This window comes from Neoarius graeffei, chromosome 27 (genome assembly GCF_027579695.1).
Source record: "Neoarius graeffei isolate fNeoGra1 chromosome 27, fNeoGra1.pri, whole genome shotgun sequence".
Classification (NCBI taxonomy): domain Eukaryota; kingdom Metazoa; phylum Chordata; class Actinopteri; order Siluriformes; family Ariidae; genus Neoarius; species Neoarius graeffei.
The window spans coordinates 43,582,083-43,599,434 of record NC_083595.1 but is presented as its reverse complement, the minus strand read 5'-3'; positions in this window follow the sequence as shown (position 1 = coordinate 43,599,434).

Sequence of the window (17,352 nt, the reverse complement as noted above, 5' to 3'; positions counted from 1 at the left end):
TGGATGGATGGATGGATGTGTGTGTCGGGTGAGTTGGGCTGAGCTATGAAATGAAGTTTGATGGCTGTTGGATGAACCATGACTGAGCAGGACAGCTCGACTTCTGATGGCCAGTGCATTCCTATGGGGCCAAAATGGCGTTGCTGCCAATGGGAGAAAAATGGATGGATGAAAAGCAAGAAAAAGATAAGTGCAGGTCATAGCTGATTTCATGTATGTATTGGGTGTCATATTAAGTTTGGTGGCTCTCCGATGAAGCATGACTGAGCAGGAAGACTTTTGGCCCTTTTCCACTACCCTTTTTCAGCTCGCTTCAGCCCGACACGGCTCGCGTTTCGACTACCAAAGAACAGCACGACTCGGCTCGCTTCAGCCCTGCTTAGCCCCTAAAACTCGCACCGTTTTGGAGTGGGGCTGAAGCGAGCCAAAGCGAGCCGAATGAGGCTGGGGGCGTGAGCAGACACTCCCCTGTGCACTGATTGGTGAGGAGGAGTGTCCTCACATGCCCACACACGCCCCGCGAGCACGCTGGGATCTGTAAACACCGCAAACCCGGAAGAAGAAGAATTACGAATTACGAGAATTTCTGAAGCCTTATGCGCCTCGCCTCATCTATACGCTCTTGCCAGTATCTGTTGGCGTTGTCGGTGACAACAAGCCACAGCACCAAGACCAGCAACACTAACGACTCCATGTCCTCCATGTTTATTGTTTACTATTCGGGTCGTGAGACTACCGCTTAAAAGATCACTGATGTCACTGTTTGCGCCGCTTAACGACATCACGTGACGTCCACCCACTTTCGCTAACTCCACCCAATGTGTCCACCCACTTCCAGCCAGCACGGTTCAGCGCGGTTGTAGTCGAAATGCAACTTCAACAGCCCCACTCAGCTCGACTCAGCCCAACTCAGCACGGCACGGCTCAGCCCGACTCAGCCGCGTTTGTAGTGGAAAAGCGGCATTTGATTCCGAAACTCGATTCATTTCGGGGGGGGGGGGGAAGCAGACAGAACGAGAGAGCAAGTACATCTTTCCAAAAGCTGTAGTGTACTTGCTGATGTGACCCGAGTTAACAGTGCAGCATGATGGGTAAACTCAAGCAGGATGGCATTTTCTTTATGCCACGTGGCTGAGAGCTTCATCATTTAGCAACTGTTTAGAATCGGAGGGTGAATAAACAAACACTGTAATCTCACAATAACAAAGCAAACCAAAACAAACAAGGCTGCAAACTCAACTAGAATGCTTTTATATTTTTTGTCAGCTCTGGAATCACGATCAAGGCTATGTTCAGGCACGCAGTTCCTAGATCCATATTCGCCCTATCTGATATCAGCATAATAAAACACCCACATAAAATCCACCATTATCAAACGGCTTATAAAGTTTCCTGTACGTGCTCAAGTCTGACTCAATCTCCGCTGTTTTTTTAATGTCAGAACACAGATAAAAAAAAAAAAAATTATGAAAGCAGGTGAGGATAGATGTCATCTCAGCCTCATGTTTTATGCACTTTTCTGGCCACAAGCTTCAGGATCTTGGGGGGAGTCTAATTTTGAGCATTTCAGAGCAAGATATAATCACTAGACTGAGTGCTCTTTGAGACAGTGAGCAGTGAGTGAAGGAGATAATGAATTCCAGCACTCCAAAAATGACAAATGAATTAGTTTCAAATGTCCGAGTCTCATAGGAAAGTTGCGTCTGATCGCGCATGAAGGAAATGCAGCTTTTCAATGACATTTGGACGCTGTGAGGTTTAGCCACGGTCAGGGCTGAATGATCTATCGTTTTCGACCGAAAATCGCGATCTCAGACGACACGATTTTGGGATCGTCAAAGCCGCGGTTTTTCTCAGTGCTCCTAAACTGACCCATGTTTTGTTTTGTCAGTAATTTCACACATGTATGCTCTGCGTATTGCCCCAGCATGGTGTAAAAACACTCTGTGTCAGCTACCAATCAAGAAGCTGCATGCTGCGCGTGGACAGGTCACGTGTTATCCACTCCAATCAGTGTAGCTGGTCATTCAATTTCAGACATGGCTGAAGCGGGAGCTGAAGCGGAGTCAGGGGATTTGATCCCAAAGAAAAACAGCACGTTGGCCATTTGGCGGTATTTTGGATTTGAAGCCTCAGACGAACATCAGAAACAGGTGCTGTGCAAAACATGTCGTGCAAAAGTGGCTACATCTGGTGGAAACACTACTAATTTATACCGCCACTTGAAAGTTCACCACGCGAATTTGCATGAAGAGTGCATGGCGAAAAAGACCCATGAGACGTCTAGTAGTAGTGAAAGTACTTCGGCCAAACAGACAACAATTACAACTTCTTTTGCAAGTGTAACTCTGTATGACAGAAGTAGCCGAAGACACAAGGAGATAACTGCTGCAGTAACAAATTACATTACGAAGGACATGGTGCCTGTAAACACAGTCACCAAAGACTCGTTTAAAAGTTTACTCCGCACAATGGATAAGAGGTATGTTCTGCCCTCCCGCACATACTTCAATCAGGTTGCCATCCCACAGCTCTACGCAGAATGTAAGGCCAAGGTGGCGAAAGAGCTGGAAGATATTGAGTTTTATGCGTCAACTACTGATATGTGGTCAAGCAGAACGACCAAGCCATATAGGAGTCTGACGGTGCATTTCGTCAATGCCAACTTCGAGTTGAGAAGTTGCTGCCTGCAGACCGCATACTTCCCCACTGACCACACCGGAGAGAATATTGCCATGGGGCTGAAAGAGTGTTTGTCAAGCTGGGGTCTAAAAGAAGAGGCCCAGACGTGCATAACAACAGACAACGCTACAAATATGATAAAAGCAATGGAACTTTGCACTACTTTTAAGGTAAGACTTTTTTGCTCTACTTTGTTGTTTATTATAATTTATAATGCTTATGTACAACCCCGATTCCAAAAAAGTTGGGACAAAGTACAAATTGTAAATAAAAACGGAATGCAATAATTTACAAATCTCAAAAACTGATATTGTATTCACAATAGAACATAGACAACATATCAAATGTCGAAAGTGAGACATTTTGAAATTTCATGCCAAATATTGGCTCATTTGAAATTTCATGACAGCAACACATCTCAAAAAAGTTGGGACAGGGGCAATAAGAGGCTGGAAAAGTTAAAGGTACAAAAAAGGAACAGCTGGAGGACCAAATTGCAACTCATTAGGTCAATTGGCAATAGGTCATTAACATGACTGGGTATAAAAAGAGCATCTTGGAGTGGCAGCGGCTCTCAGAAGTAAAGATGGGAAGAGGATCACCAATCCCCCTAATTCTGCGCCGACAAATAGTGGAGCAATATCAGAAAGGAGTTCGACAGTGTAAAATTGCAAAGAGTTCGAACATATCATCATCTACAGTGCATAATATCATCAAAAGATTCAGAGAATCTGGAAGAATCTCTGTGCGTAAGGGTCAAGGCCGGAAAACCATACTGGGTGCCCGTGATCTTCGGGCCCTTAGACGGCACTGCATCACATACAGGCATGCTTCTGTATTGGAAATCACAAAATGGGCTCAGGAATATTTCCAGAGAACATTATCTGTGAACACGATTCACCGTGCCATCCACCGTTGCCAGCTAAAACTCTATAGTTCAAAGAAGAAGCCGTACCTAAACATGATCCAGAAACGCAGACGTCTTCTCTGGGCCAAGGCTCATTTAAAATGGACTGTGGCAAAGTGGAAAACTGTTCTGTGGTCAGACGAATCAAAATTTGAAGTTCTTTATGGAAATCAGGGACGCCGTGTCATTCGGACTAAAGAGGAGAAGGACGACCCAAGTTGTTATCAGCGCTCAGTTCAGAATCCTGCATCTCTGATGGTATGGGGTTGCATTAGTGCGTGTGGCATGGGCAGCTTACACATCTGGAAAGACACCATCAATGCTGAAAGGTAGATCCAGGTTCTAGAGCAACATATGCTCCCATCCAGACGACGTCTCTTTCAGGGAAGACCTTGCATTTTCCAACATGACAATGCCAAACTGTATACTGCATCAATTACAGCATCATGGCTGCATAGAAGAAGGGTCTGGGTACTGAACTGGCCAGCCTGCAGTCCAGATCTTTCACCCATAGAAAACATTTGGCGCATCATAAAACGGAAGATAGGACAAAAAAGACCTAAGACAGTTGAGCAACTAGAATCCTACATTAGACAAGAATGGGTTAACATGCCTATCCCTAAACTTGAGCAACTTGTCTCCTCAGTCCCCAGACGTTTACAGACTGTTGTAAAGAGAAAAGGGGATGTCTCACAGTGGTAAACATGGCCTTGTCCCAACTTTTTTGAGATGTGTTGCTGTCATGAAATTTAAAATCACCTAATTTTTCTCTTTAAATGATACATTTTCTCAGTTTAAACATTTGATATGTCATCTATGTTCTATTCTGAATAAAATATGGAATTTTGAAACTTCCACATCATTGCATTCCGTTTTTATTTACAATTTGTACTTTGTCCCAACTTTTTTGGAATCGGGGTTGTACATTCTTTTACAAAAGTGCAATATTTTGATGCTGCTGAGCCACTGATCAACCTTTTTTTTATGTCTGATATGTTGTAGATGGGAAAAGTAAAAGAAGCAAAAGTTTACTTAAGAAAGATGGCTCTCTTTTTATTTTTATTTTGCATTAGCTTTATGGAATTCATTGTATTAATTAATTTGCACTGAAACTCGATTTAAAGAAAAAAAAATCGTGGTTGAAATCGAAATCGCAATATCTGCCAGAAAAATCGCAATTCAATTTTTTCTTAAAGGGGTACCAAATATAATATATACAGTTGCTGATGTGACAAAGTAACGTATTCTTAAGTATTCTATCAAATTTATATACTAGAAAACAACGAAATATCTTGGTAATTGTAAATATAATAGTCGGTACGCTAAACGGCACAAGAGTCGCCATTTTTAAAAGACCGTGACGTCAGCCCTACCCACTGCACTAGGAGAGAAGCGTGTAATCATGGCGTCGGGCGCATCAAGTGAAAGCGACAGCTCTGTCGAATCATACGAAGAGATCGCGCAAAAGACACGTCTGGAGGATCGTTATGCTTTCCATCGGTCCTGTTATTACACCCGAAAGCAACACACTGTGGCATTGTGTAGCCGATCACTTACAATTCATCCTACTTTCCGATTCACACGTGCTAGTCCCAACCTCGATGAGCCAACACAACTGGGCACATACATACGTCATGAGTGTTACGCAGAGAAAATAAACGTGCATTCTGATTGGATAAAATTAATATCATGGCGGGCTGTTCAAACTGCGGAAATAGTTTGCTCGAGCTACTTTCAAAACACTATAACTTTCCAACCTTAGAACAAAAAACTTTTGTAAGTCTTGAATAAGGTTCGTTAATGTGTGTTTTATTGTTATATTTACTCTATATATTGCCCTCTGTTCCCCTTTAAAATCGTTCAGCCCTAGCCACGGTGCTGGTTTGGTCTGTGTAAATGAGATGGGTTTTTCTGTGTTTATTACTGAACTACAGGCAAACGTCTGCTGGATGTCTGCTGTCAGTCACACTGCCTCGTTGTGTAAATGTAGGCAGTTGTTGCTGATGTTTACTGGCAAAACATAACAGCCTTTCTAGTAAATGCTAGAAATCTTGTTTATCAGGTGTAGGGAAGATGAGTAACCTGGGGCTGGAGCAATTCTGAGACAGCCTGTCTGCTTTCTGTTTTAAAAACCTGTATAGACACACTCCTGTCTGCTCCCAATACACTCCATAACTCTCACTGCACGCTGCCCTTATGCTAAACATACTCAACAGCAAAATATGCGTGGTGTTAGATAGCTAAATCTAGCTATCTCAGACTGATGAGCACTGCTGGCTATAATAATAATAATAATAATAATAAACTCTGTTGACCCCTGGAGCTTCACAGGCATGCTAGGTTTTTTGAGAAATCTATATATAGTACAGCGGCACGGTGGTGTAGTGGTTAGCACTGTCGCCTCACAGCAAGAAGGTCCTGGGTTCGAGCCCCGGGGCCGGCGAGGGCCTTTCTGTGTGGAGTTTGCATGTTCTCCCCGTGTCCGCGTGGGTTTCCTCCGGGTGCTCCGGTTTCCCCCACAGTCCAAAGACATGCAGGTTAGGTTAACTGGTGACTCTAAATTGACCGTAGGTGTGAATGTGAGTGTGAATGGTTGTCTGTGTCTATGTGTCAGCCCTGTGATGACCTGGCGACTTGTCCAGGGTGTACCCCGCCTTTTGCCCGTAGTCAGCTGGGATAGGCTCCAGCTTGCCTGCGACCCTGTAGAAGGATAAAGCGGCTAGAGATAATGAGATGAGATGAGAATGAGATGAGATATATAGTAGCAGACATGCCGAAGAGTAATTGACACATTCCCATTCAAAATAAAGATGAAAACAGAGGACAAAAACAGATGGATGGATGGATCCCTTTTATGCCTGAAGTGTTTCTTCTTCATTTTTGTGAAACATTCTCTTAGCCTGCTCCTGTCAGTCTCTAAGCCATAACCTTACTTGGCACCTGCTGGCTGTGAACCATAATTTACGCTAAAAGCTACCAAGCTCTTCCATCTGTAGACGCACACATTGTTGCAGGGAAAACAGTCATGACCGGGCCAGGAAACAGTGAATTCACTTGCGTCTCCAGCTATTGTGACAGAAAAGTGGAAAGATTTGCCATGAGGCAACTCGCAGCTCTGTCATTGTTCTCTGGCTCAATAGATGACATGTTATATTATCCAGTATTTCAGTTTAACTACCGACAGGAGGAAAGAAGAGGTCCTGTGTGTGTTTGCGTGTGTATACACACTGTCGGCGCTCATCTGCAGGGCTATACAGGCCCATATCAAAGAGCCGGAGGAAAAGGAACAGCTGAGTTATTCACACCAGATCTTTCTCAGGCTGGAAGGGCATTGTTACCCAAGACAGCATGGAGGACTGCACAAAAAGAAAAAAAAATTGTATTAAAATCATAATTCATTTTTGTAGGTGGGGTTGTGGTTTAGTGTGAGTCTGCACTGGAACGGATGCCTCTGGGGACAAGCTAGAGCGGTAATGACTACAGTGACACACCTGAGCTCTGTTTGTATGTGGATATGTGTGTGTGAAATCAGAGTTACGTATTAGATCATACTACAGCACCGTGCAAAAGTCTTAGGCACATGTAAAGAAATGCTGTAGACCAAAAATGGCTTAAAAATAATGAAATTAAATGTTTCAACATTTAAAAAAAAAAACTATAAATAGCAGGAGCCATAATAAATGAAACAAAGTCAATAATTGGTGTGAGACGACCCTTTGCGAAAAAAAAAGAAAAAAAAAGATAAAGTCGTCTCAGGTACAATGAGCGCAGTCTTATAAGGAAATGAGCTGTAGATTTTACTGAGCATCTTACAGACACTTTGACTGTTGCACTTTCTTCTTCATTTTGCACCAAAACCCAGTAGCCTTCATTCTGTTTTCTTTTTGAATCTGAAAAGTGCTCTTTTATGTAATATGCTGCTCAGATACAAGCATTTTTCCCCCCTGTGACGTTTAATTTTGTGCTGGAAAACAAACGTTTGGACTCTAAAATATTTTTGTTCTGGCTCGATAATGTAGAAGTCTCACCTCATCTCATTATCTCTAGCCGCTTTATCCTGTTCTACAGGGTCGCGGGCAAGCTGGAGCCTATCCCAGCTGACTACGGGCGAAAGGCGGGGTACACCCTGGACAAGTCGCCAGGTCATCACAGGGCTGACACATAGACACAGACAACCACTCACACTCACATTCACACCTACGGTCAATTTAGAGTCACCAGTTAACCTAACCTGCATGTCTTTGGACTGTGGGGGAAACCGGAGCACCCGGAAGAAACCCACACGGACACGGGGAGAACATGCAAACTCCACACAGAAAGGCCCTCGCCGGCCCCGGGGCTCGAACCCGGACCTTCTTGCTGTGAGGCGATAGCGCTAACCACTACACCACCGTGCCGCCCGCAAATAACATTATATATATATATATATATATATATATATATATATATATATTTTTTTTTAATAACTCCAACCTCTACAATTATGGGTAAATAATTATTGTTGGTTAAGAAAATGAAACAAAATGAATATTTAAGTTGATAAAGAATAGTAAAATAAATGCTGCTTTTTTTGGTAGTCAAATGTTCTTCATTTAATATCGTATGAAAACTATCGTAGGAAAATTGAAGTGGGTTATATGCCTACTCCTAACTGTTACATAATGGATGTAAATAGGTCAGATTACCATCTAAAAAACACAATGTACTCGGAAAGTCTAAGAGATTCCAGACTTAGGCCTACTTTTTGCTATCAGAAGCCAAAGGGGTAGAAGATGATGACCACTGGAGTACATACTCAGACAGAGATCACAATCAGTGTGTGTGTCTGTTTATAAATAATACTGTAACAGGTCCAGGCTTCAGGCCATGACCTCTGGCTGGGCTCCAACATGTAAACAGTAAGATAGAGAGAACAAAGACACTGATTTCTGAACCCTGAGGCACTGTGGCAAACTGTCCTCTCTCTCTGATGCTGTTTCTTGAACTCCTAAACACACTGAGGCATATTACTTTCTTTAAACTATGATCGCATAGATGGAGGAGGGTGATCCCACAGCGCACTCTATAGTTTGCAGTAAGAGTATGCCTCTTCTGCCCAGTGCACTTCCCACAATGAGCATTTTAAAGTGCATATCACGGGTAAATTCAGGAGCAAGATCAATGTAATTCTCCTATTTTATATTAAACTTTGGTCAACTATCTGTCACATTTTGCATTTTGTGCAATTTTTTTACCTTGCGCAATACCAGAAAAATTCAGTTGAAATCGAGCCATTTGAGGCGAATTGGTCCGCCTCTGAAAAAACTTGGCATTTGTGGCCCTTTTCCACTACCCTTTTTCAGCTCACTTCAGCTCGCTTCAGCTCACTTCAGCCCGACACGGCTCGCGTTTCAACTACCAAAAAACAGCACGACTCGGCTCGCTTCAGCCCTGCTTAGCCCCTAAAACTCGCACGGTTTTGGAGTGGGGCTGAAGCGAGCCAAACCGAGCCAAGTGAGGCTGGGGGCGTGAGCAGACACTCCCCTGTGCACTGATTGGTGAGGAGGAGTGTCCTCACATGCCAACACACGCCCCGCGAGCACGCTGGGATCTGTAAACACCGCAAACCCGGAAGAAGAATAATTACGAATTATGAGAATTTCTGAAGCCTTATGCGCCTCGCATCATCTATACGCTCTTGCCAGTATCTGTTGGCGTTGTCGGTGACAACAAGCCACAGCACCAAGACCAGCAACACTAACGACTCCATGTCCTCCATGTTTATTGTTTACTATTCGGGTTGTGAGACTACCGCTTAAAAGCTCACTGATGTCACTGTTTGCGCTGCTTAACGACATCACGTGACGTCCACCCACTTTCGCTAACTCCACCCAATGTGTCCACCCACTTCCAGCCAGCACGGTTCAGCGCGGTTGTAGTCGAAATGCAACTCCAACAGCCCCGCTCAGCTCGACTCAGCCCGACTCAGCACGGCACGGCTCAGCCGCGTTTGTAGTGGAAAAGCGGCATTGGATTTCCCGACAAACATTGATTTTCGTGACGTCGTGTGTGGGACGCCTCCTTCTGAATCCTACGTCAGCGCTGGTTTGTTTATGAGAAAACGACCTGGTGGTTTTCTGCAAATTTCTTCAATGTTATCACGTAATTATTAAAATGGTTTACAGATGTATCGTAGGAGAGTGTAGCAACAGCAATCTTGATGGGATTAGTACTCATCATTTCCCACACTGCGCTCAGGTGACAATTCCATAATTTCAATGCAAAATCGCTAGCTGCTAAACTTGGTCTACACAGGCTGTGCAATGAAACCGTGCAAGCTCGCACAGCCTGCTGGCGCTTCCGCAGGTGACGTCACGAATCTGGCTCCAGACTCCCTTGGGATTTTTCCAGACGCGTTTTGTTATTTTATTTTTTTCTGCTGTAGACAGATGGCCTTGTGCAAAATTACCCTTCTGGATGAGTGTGTAAAGGGACATTCTTTCATATAAAAAAACAAAAGAAACGAATTTGGTCCAGGACATGCACTTTAACAGAGAGCAAGATGCCAAAAAGTCTCCTCTCATCTTTCCAAAACAAGGTTTTCCTTTCAGGGAGATAAACTGTTGTAGCAGCCAACAGATAAGTGTTGTCAAATTTTATTATTAAATGACGAAGTATAAGAGGTGGCTGGGTCGGCACAGTGGTGAAGTGGTTAGCACTTGGTTAGCACTGTGACCTCACAGCAAGAAGGTTCCGGGTTCAAACCTCATGGCTGATGGGGGCCTTTCTGTGTGGAGTTTGCATGTTCTCCCTGTGTCTGCGTGGGTTTCCTCTGAGTGCTCCAGTTTCCCCCACAGTTCAAAGACATGCAGATTAGGTAAAAATACCCAGCCATTGGGGTTGAATAAGCGAGTGCATACTTATGGCCCTTTTCCACTACCCTTTTTCAGCTCACTTCAGCCCGACACGGCTCGCGTTTCGACTACCTCAGAGCAGCACGACTCAGCTCGCTTCAGCCCTGCTTAGCACCCAAAACTCGCACGGTTTTGGAGTGGGGCTGAAGTGAGCCAAACTGAGCCGAGTGGGGCTAGGGGCGTGAGGAGACACTCCCCTGTGCACTGATTGGTGAGGAGGAGTGTCCTCACATGCCCACACACGCCCTGCGAGCACGCTGGGATCTGTAAACACCGTAAACCCGGAAGAAGAAGAATTACGAATTATGAGAATTTCTGAAGCCTTATGCGCCTCGCCTCATCTATACGCTCTTGCCAGTATCTGTTGGCGTTGTCGGTGACAACAAGCCACAGCACCAAGACCAGCAACACTAACGACTCCATGTCCTCCATGTTTATTGTTTACTATCCGGGTCGTGAGACTACCGCTTAAAAGGTCACTGATGTCACTGTTTGCGCCGCCTAACGACATCACGTGACGTCCACCCACTTTCGCTAACTCCACCCAATGTGTCCACCCACTTCCAGCCAGCACGGTTCAGCGCGGTTGTAGTCGAAATGCAACTCCAACAGCCCCACTCAGCTCGACTCAGCCCAACTCAGCACGGCACGGCTCAGCCCGACTCAGCCGCATTGGTAGTGGAAAAGCAGCATTAGAGCCGGTCCCGAGCCCAGATAGATCGGGGAGGGTTGTGTCAGGAAGGGCATCCGGTGTAAAAAACCTATGACAAATCAAATATGTGGAACAGATCCACTGTGGCAACCCCCTAATGAACGGGAGTAGCCAAAAGAAGAAGATGATAAGAGATGGATGGTGACAAATTTTCACAGGTAACAAGAGTTCATTTGAAAGTTTGATCAGCAATAGCTGAATATCTCTTAGCAAAAGAAGAAGCTTCTCATAGCCTCTGGTAGTGTTACTCACTTAAACTTAAAACTGAGATGAGTGGCTTATGGTACATTTATTTAATAAGATAGTGCAGGTTTGGTCTATTTCCGTTCTCAAGAACAACAGTTTTTTTATATCATCTGGTACTTTTAGTCCTGTCCGGATGCTCATCCGTGATTTTCTGTGCAGATGTGTTGGGGGAAAAAAGAAAGAAAGCTCTCTAACTGTCATTAATTCACATATGTGTATTGATGCGCATGCATCTGTGACTCTCCCCCAAATAGTAAAGACCTCCTAAACCATCATCATCATCATCTTCTTTCAGCTGCTCCTGTTAGGTGTCACCACAGCAGATCATCATGATCTGCATATTTCACCTGGCATAGTTTTTTACACCGGATACCCTTCCTGACGCAACCCTCTTCAATCTATCCGGGCTTGGGACCGACTCGAAGTACTGGCTTGTGCAACCCCAGTGGTTGGGTATTTTTACCTAATCTGCATGTCTTTGAACTGTGGGAGGAAAACCAGAGCACCCAGAGGAAACCCACGCTGACATGGTGAGAACATGCAAACTCCACACAGAAAGGCTGCCGCTGACTTCCTAAATCAAGAAACCAAAAAGGATCCTTTCTGATACTTTGTGGTTATAAATTGATTTTCAGATCACTGCTGGAACTTTGGGGCGGCACGGTGGTGTAGTGGTTAGCGCTGTCGCTTCACAGCAAGAAGGTCCTGGGTTCGAGCCCCGTGGCCGGCGAGGGCCTTTCTGTGTGGAGTTTGCATGTTCTCCCCGTGTCCGCGTGGGTTTCCTCCGGGTGCTCCGGTTTCCCCCACAGTCCAAAGACATGCAGGTTAGGTTAACTGGTGACTCTAAATTGACTGTAGGTGTGAATGTGAGTGTGAATGGTTGTCTGTGTCTATGTGTCAGCCCTGTGATGACCTGGCGACTTGTCCAGGGTGTACCCCGCCTTTCGCCTGTAGTCAGCTGGGATAGGCTCCAGCTTGCCTGCGACCCTGTAGGACAGGATAAGCAGCTACAGATAATGGATGGATGGTGGAACTTTGGCTCTCCCCAAACTGAAATAACAATCAACAGTTCGTCTCTACTTTAACACCTCTTCAGCCGTTGGATGCTATGTAGTGAATGGAGTGTGGATGGCCTAATGGTTAGAGAAGCAGCACTGGGACCAAAAGGTTTTGGGTTCATTTCCGTGGACCAGCAGGAATGGCTAAAGTGCCCTTGAACAAGACACCTAACCCCCAACTACTCCTGGGTGCTCTGAGCATGTTGTACAGTATATTGCTCTGGATAAGAGCGTCTGCTAAATACCTGTAATGTAATGGAGCATGATCATACGACCATATGGTGCAAACCTCCTGGTTTGTACAAAATATAACCTGCTAGAAACTCACTCCTCAAATTATGTGGTCATTTTATTGTTGTCTGGATGCAAGAGTTTTATCAATGAGCAGATGCGTAAAAAACTGATTACGGACATCCCCCTGATAATCTAATCCAATCCAAATAGGGCTAATCTACCGCTAAAAGCCATATTCAAAAAGCCGTGTGTGTGTGTGTGTGTGTGTGTGTAGGTAAATGTAAAGCCCTATCTGAGCTTTACATTTGAAAGCCTGAATTGGGGTCTCACTTGAATCTTGTTACACAAGCTGCTTAAAAGGGTCATGAGGGGCCACAGCTAATCAAAAGCAAGTCAGGCCTGTCTGTTAATGTAATATGTAGAGAGAAAAGGGTCCACAACAAACAGGGCTGACCTCTGTTCAGACACAAAGAAAGAGTGGTTGAACCAGGCATGCGCTAGTTTAAACACTGCCATATGTTCCTGTAATAATTACACTTATTCATGCCTGTGTTTGATGCACACAGCTGTCATTAGCAACCTGAGGCTCTGTTTAAACCAGCACATGGCCACGTTATACGTAATTTATTTAGAAACTAACATGTATAGCCCTGGGCTAACAAGCTATTCAGTAAATAAATACAGAGAGAGAGAGAGAGAGAGAGAGAGAGAGAGAGAGAGAGAGAGAGAGAATGTAATAGAAAAGCTATTTCATGATGTTATTACAAATTGAACGTGATGTCATAGATTAGCTGTTCAAATGATGTAAGCCTTAAAGTGCACATCACGGGTAAATTCAGGAGCAAGATGCATTTTGTGCATTTTTTTTTTACCTTGCGCAATACCAGAAAAATTCAGTTGAAATCGAGGCACTTGGTCCGCCTCTGAAAAAACTTGGCATTTGGATTTCCCGGGAAACATTGATTTTCGTGACGTCGCGTGCGGGACGCCTCCTTCTGAATCCTACGTCAGCGCTGGTTTGTTTATGAGAAAACGACCTGGTGGTTTTCTGCTAATTTCTTCAACGTTATCGCGTAATTATTAAAATGGTTAACAGATGTATCGTAGGAGGGTGTAGCAACACCAATCTTGATGGGATTAGTACTCATCGTTTCCCACATTGCGCTCAGGTGACAATTTCAATGCAAAATCGCTAGCTGCTAAACTTGGTCTACACAGGCTGTGCACTGAAACCGTGCAAACTCTCGCAGCCTGCTGGCGCTTCCGCAGGTAACGTCACGAATCTGGCTCCAGACTCCCTTGGGATTCTTCCAGACGCATTTTGTTATTTTATTTTTTTCTGCTGTAGACAGATGGCCTTGTGCAAAATTACCCTTCTGGATGAGTGTGTAAAGGGACATACTTTCATATGGGTCAGTCCATGAAATGGAGTTACCAAAATGTGACATAGAGGGAGTCACTTAAAACAATTTACAACTGAAAACAACTTTTATTTCCATGAAGCATTGACCATATAAGAAAATATAACATAGTTGTTAAGATAACTCCTGCTCTACAATGTATGATAAAATCCATAAATATTTACCCGGTTGCTAATGTAACAAGGACACGAACAAGCTTTTAAAAATAAAGGAAAAATATTGATAAAATCAATTTTTGGCTTTTATTTGCTTACTTTAAACATTAACACTGAATAAGAATTCATTAGAAATATTAGTTCAACATCATAAACACTGAAAATATGAAATACCAGTATTTCACAAACTTCATAAAATCTCTTTAAGATTTGAACAATAACAACAGTCATTAACAGGAAACAGTTTCATCCTATATGGGGTAAATGAGATTATTGAATTCATTACTTTACTTAGTCACACTTATATCTGCACTTCTCTCGAGCACGTGTTGTGGTGTGTGAGATCCCGCGAGAAGTTCTCTCGCGTCAGTTCAGCTGACCTAGACTGAGTAAATAGGTCTCGCAGGTTGTGAACGAACCAGGAAGTGAGTGGACGCTAAGTTAGGATGTGAGAAAAAACATCGATAATTTCTTTTATTGCCGTTTGTTTAAATTTCTTTCTACCTACATCGTTTTATAGTATATTCTTCTTTATATTAAAAACATCAATCATGATTTCAACTCGTTTTATCATTTTTTATAAGCCTGGTTTCTAACGTAACACGGTAGGACACCACAATGTTACGTTCACAACCTATTTTTAGTGGATGAATTCGAAGCTAAATAGTTTATAGAAGCTTCTTAACTGTATTATGTGAGTGTAAAACTAAATTGCAAGTACCATGAAACTAATTTTATTGAAATTCTCAGAAAGTAATGAAGGTTTATTTAAGCTCAAAGTCAGCAAATATTCCATGTCACAAAAAACGTGTCATCCGTGTCCAGTCACAGGGGAAGAAAATGTTTCACATTTCTTTATTTCAAAAGAAAACTTCATTTTTTTACTTATTTTATTTCTTCAAACAATATTTATGGATAATCTGCTAAATATTTCTTTAAATCATGGAAATTAAAGATGAAATGATTATGTAAACCTGGACCAATGAAAAGTAACATCATTTCATGGACCGACCCATATAAAAAAAAAAAAACGAATTTGGTCCAGGATAGGCACTTTAAAATCCATCCCGATCCACACACATCTGAGACCTGCACCAACATGGTAGTGGAATGATGAGTACTGGGGATTACGTTGTTGTTGTTGTTGTTTCCCCCCCCCCCCCCAAGTACTTGATGATGAAGATCTGTCATTGTATCCACTGTATCATACCTGCACATATCCCTTTCTTACACACAACAGCGGAGACGCACTGGGCTACGTGACGGACAACGTCTAGTATCTGATGCAGAAATCCCTGACATTCAGACAAAACAGACGACGAGACAGAACTACAATTACAACTACACACTAAAGGACAAAGAGGGAAAATTGGCCACATGCTCAAACATGTACAGAAAATCAACAGTGACAGGATGTGATTTACAAAACAAATTTACAACACAGGGCATGTTAAGCCTAAAGCCTGTCAGCTATTATGCCACGAAATTCCACATAGGATATTATGCAAATGAAACCTGGTCTTTGTTCTTGGAAATAAAAGATATTTCCAAGACAATGCTTCTTGTGAGACTGTTGATGTGTAATGTTGGCTGTTTATATATGGAACAATCCTGTGTTTCAGAAAGTTATTGATTTGGCAAAACTGCATGGACAGGATGTCAGATCCACTTATTACCACATCAGGCAACGAATTAGTTTTAAAACACAAGGGGAGAAGATCAAACGGTGGGTGGGAAAGATCCCTTAGGATATTTAATCCAATCTTCTACATATGAGCAAAACAAATTTCTCAATTACAGTGCTTTTAGAAGCTGTATTAACTACTGAAATTCCAGCTCATCCTCTAAAATAGAAGTTGGCAAATATGTAATATTTCTGAGAGCTTTGTAAAGCCCTGCGGCTGGATGGAAGCTCACAGATCCTATTGTACTGAAGGAATTCCCACTGAAAATCGTTAATGCTGTAGGGCAGTTATACAAAGCAGTCCACACTACTGACTTTAGCTCAACTAACCACTAATGACGTCTGCCGAAACCCCCCATCTCTGAACATTACACGTCTGCTCCTCAGTGCGTTCATGGGTTTTCAAGTTCAGAATAATATTTCATATAGTGTACGGTACCAAGTTTAGGGTGACATAGTTACATAGTGGGAAGTGTATGGAGTTTCCCCATGCGTGCATGGGTTTCCTCTGGGTTCTCTGGTTTCCTTCACCTCCTAAAAACCTGCCAGGGTGAACGGAGTTTAGTTTTTCAGTTCAGTGGTGTAGTGATTAGCACTGTCACTTCACAGCAAGAAGGTTCTGGGTTCGAGCCCAGCAGCCAACGGGGGCTGTGTGGAGTTTGCATGTTCTCCCCGTGTCTGCGTGGGTTTCCGCCGAGTGCTCCGGTTTCCCCCACAGTTCAAAAACATGCGGTTAGGTTAACCTCAGCAATGGCCTGAGGTTGGGCTGAAGTGCCCTTGAGCAAGGCACCTAAACCCCCAACTGCTCCCTGGGTGCTGTAGCATAGCTGCCTACTGCTCTGGGTTATGCAGAGGTTAAATTTCGCTGTATGACAAATAAAGGCTTCTTCTTTCAGTTCATTTATTTCGTGCTTAATTACAGCATAGCCAATCCTAGCACTGGTGGTCTAGCAGTATAATAATAAATCAATCATATAAATTTACAAGCAGAATGTCAGAGTGAAGAGTGGTGTATCAGGCTCATCTTTCCAAAGGGACACACTGATGTCCAGGTCATCCTTGTCATTTTCATTAAAACGGTTTGGAACTTCAACGTCGCCTTTGTATTTGAGACCCGTATTCAAGGTCCCTTTCTACTTGGCCTTCAAATTCCACTCGTAGAAGAAGATGAGCTTCCCTTGGCGGTTGTTGATAGAAGCCTTTCCTTCCACCTTGCTGACCTCTGTGATTCCACACTTGCCTTCATCATTTTCTACTTGCAAGCCCACCAGAAGCTCTTTCAACGTCTCTGATTAGCAGTTTGTGGCATCCCTCTCCATCCAGTGCCAATTGTTGACATTTGTAGCATCTCCTCTTTCTT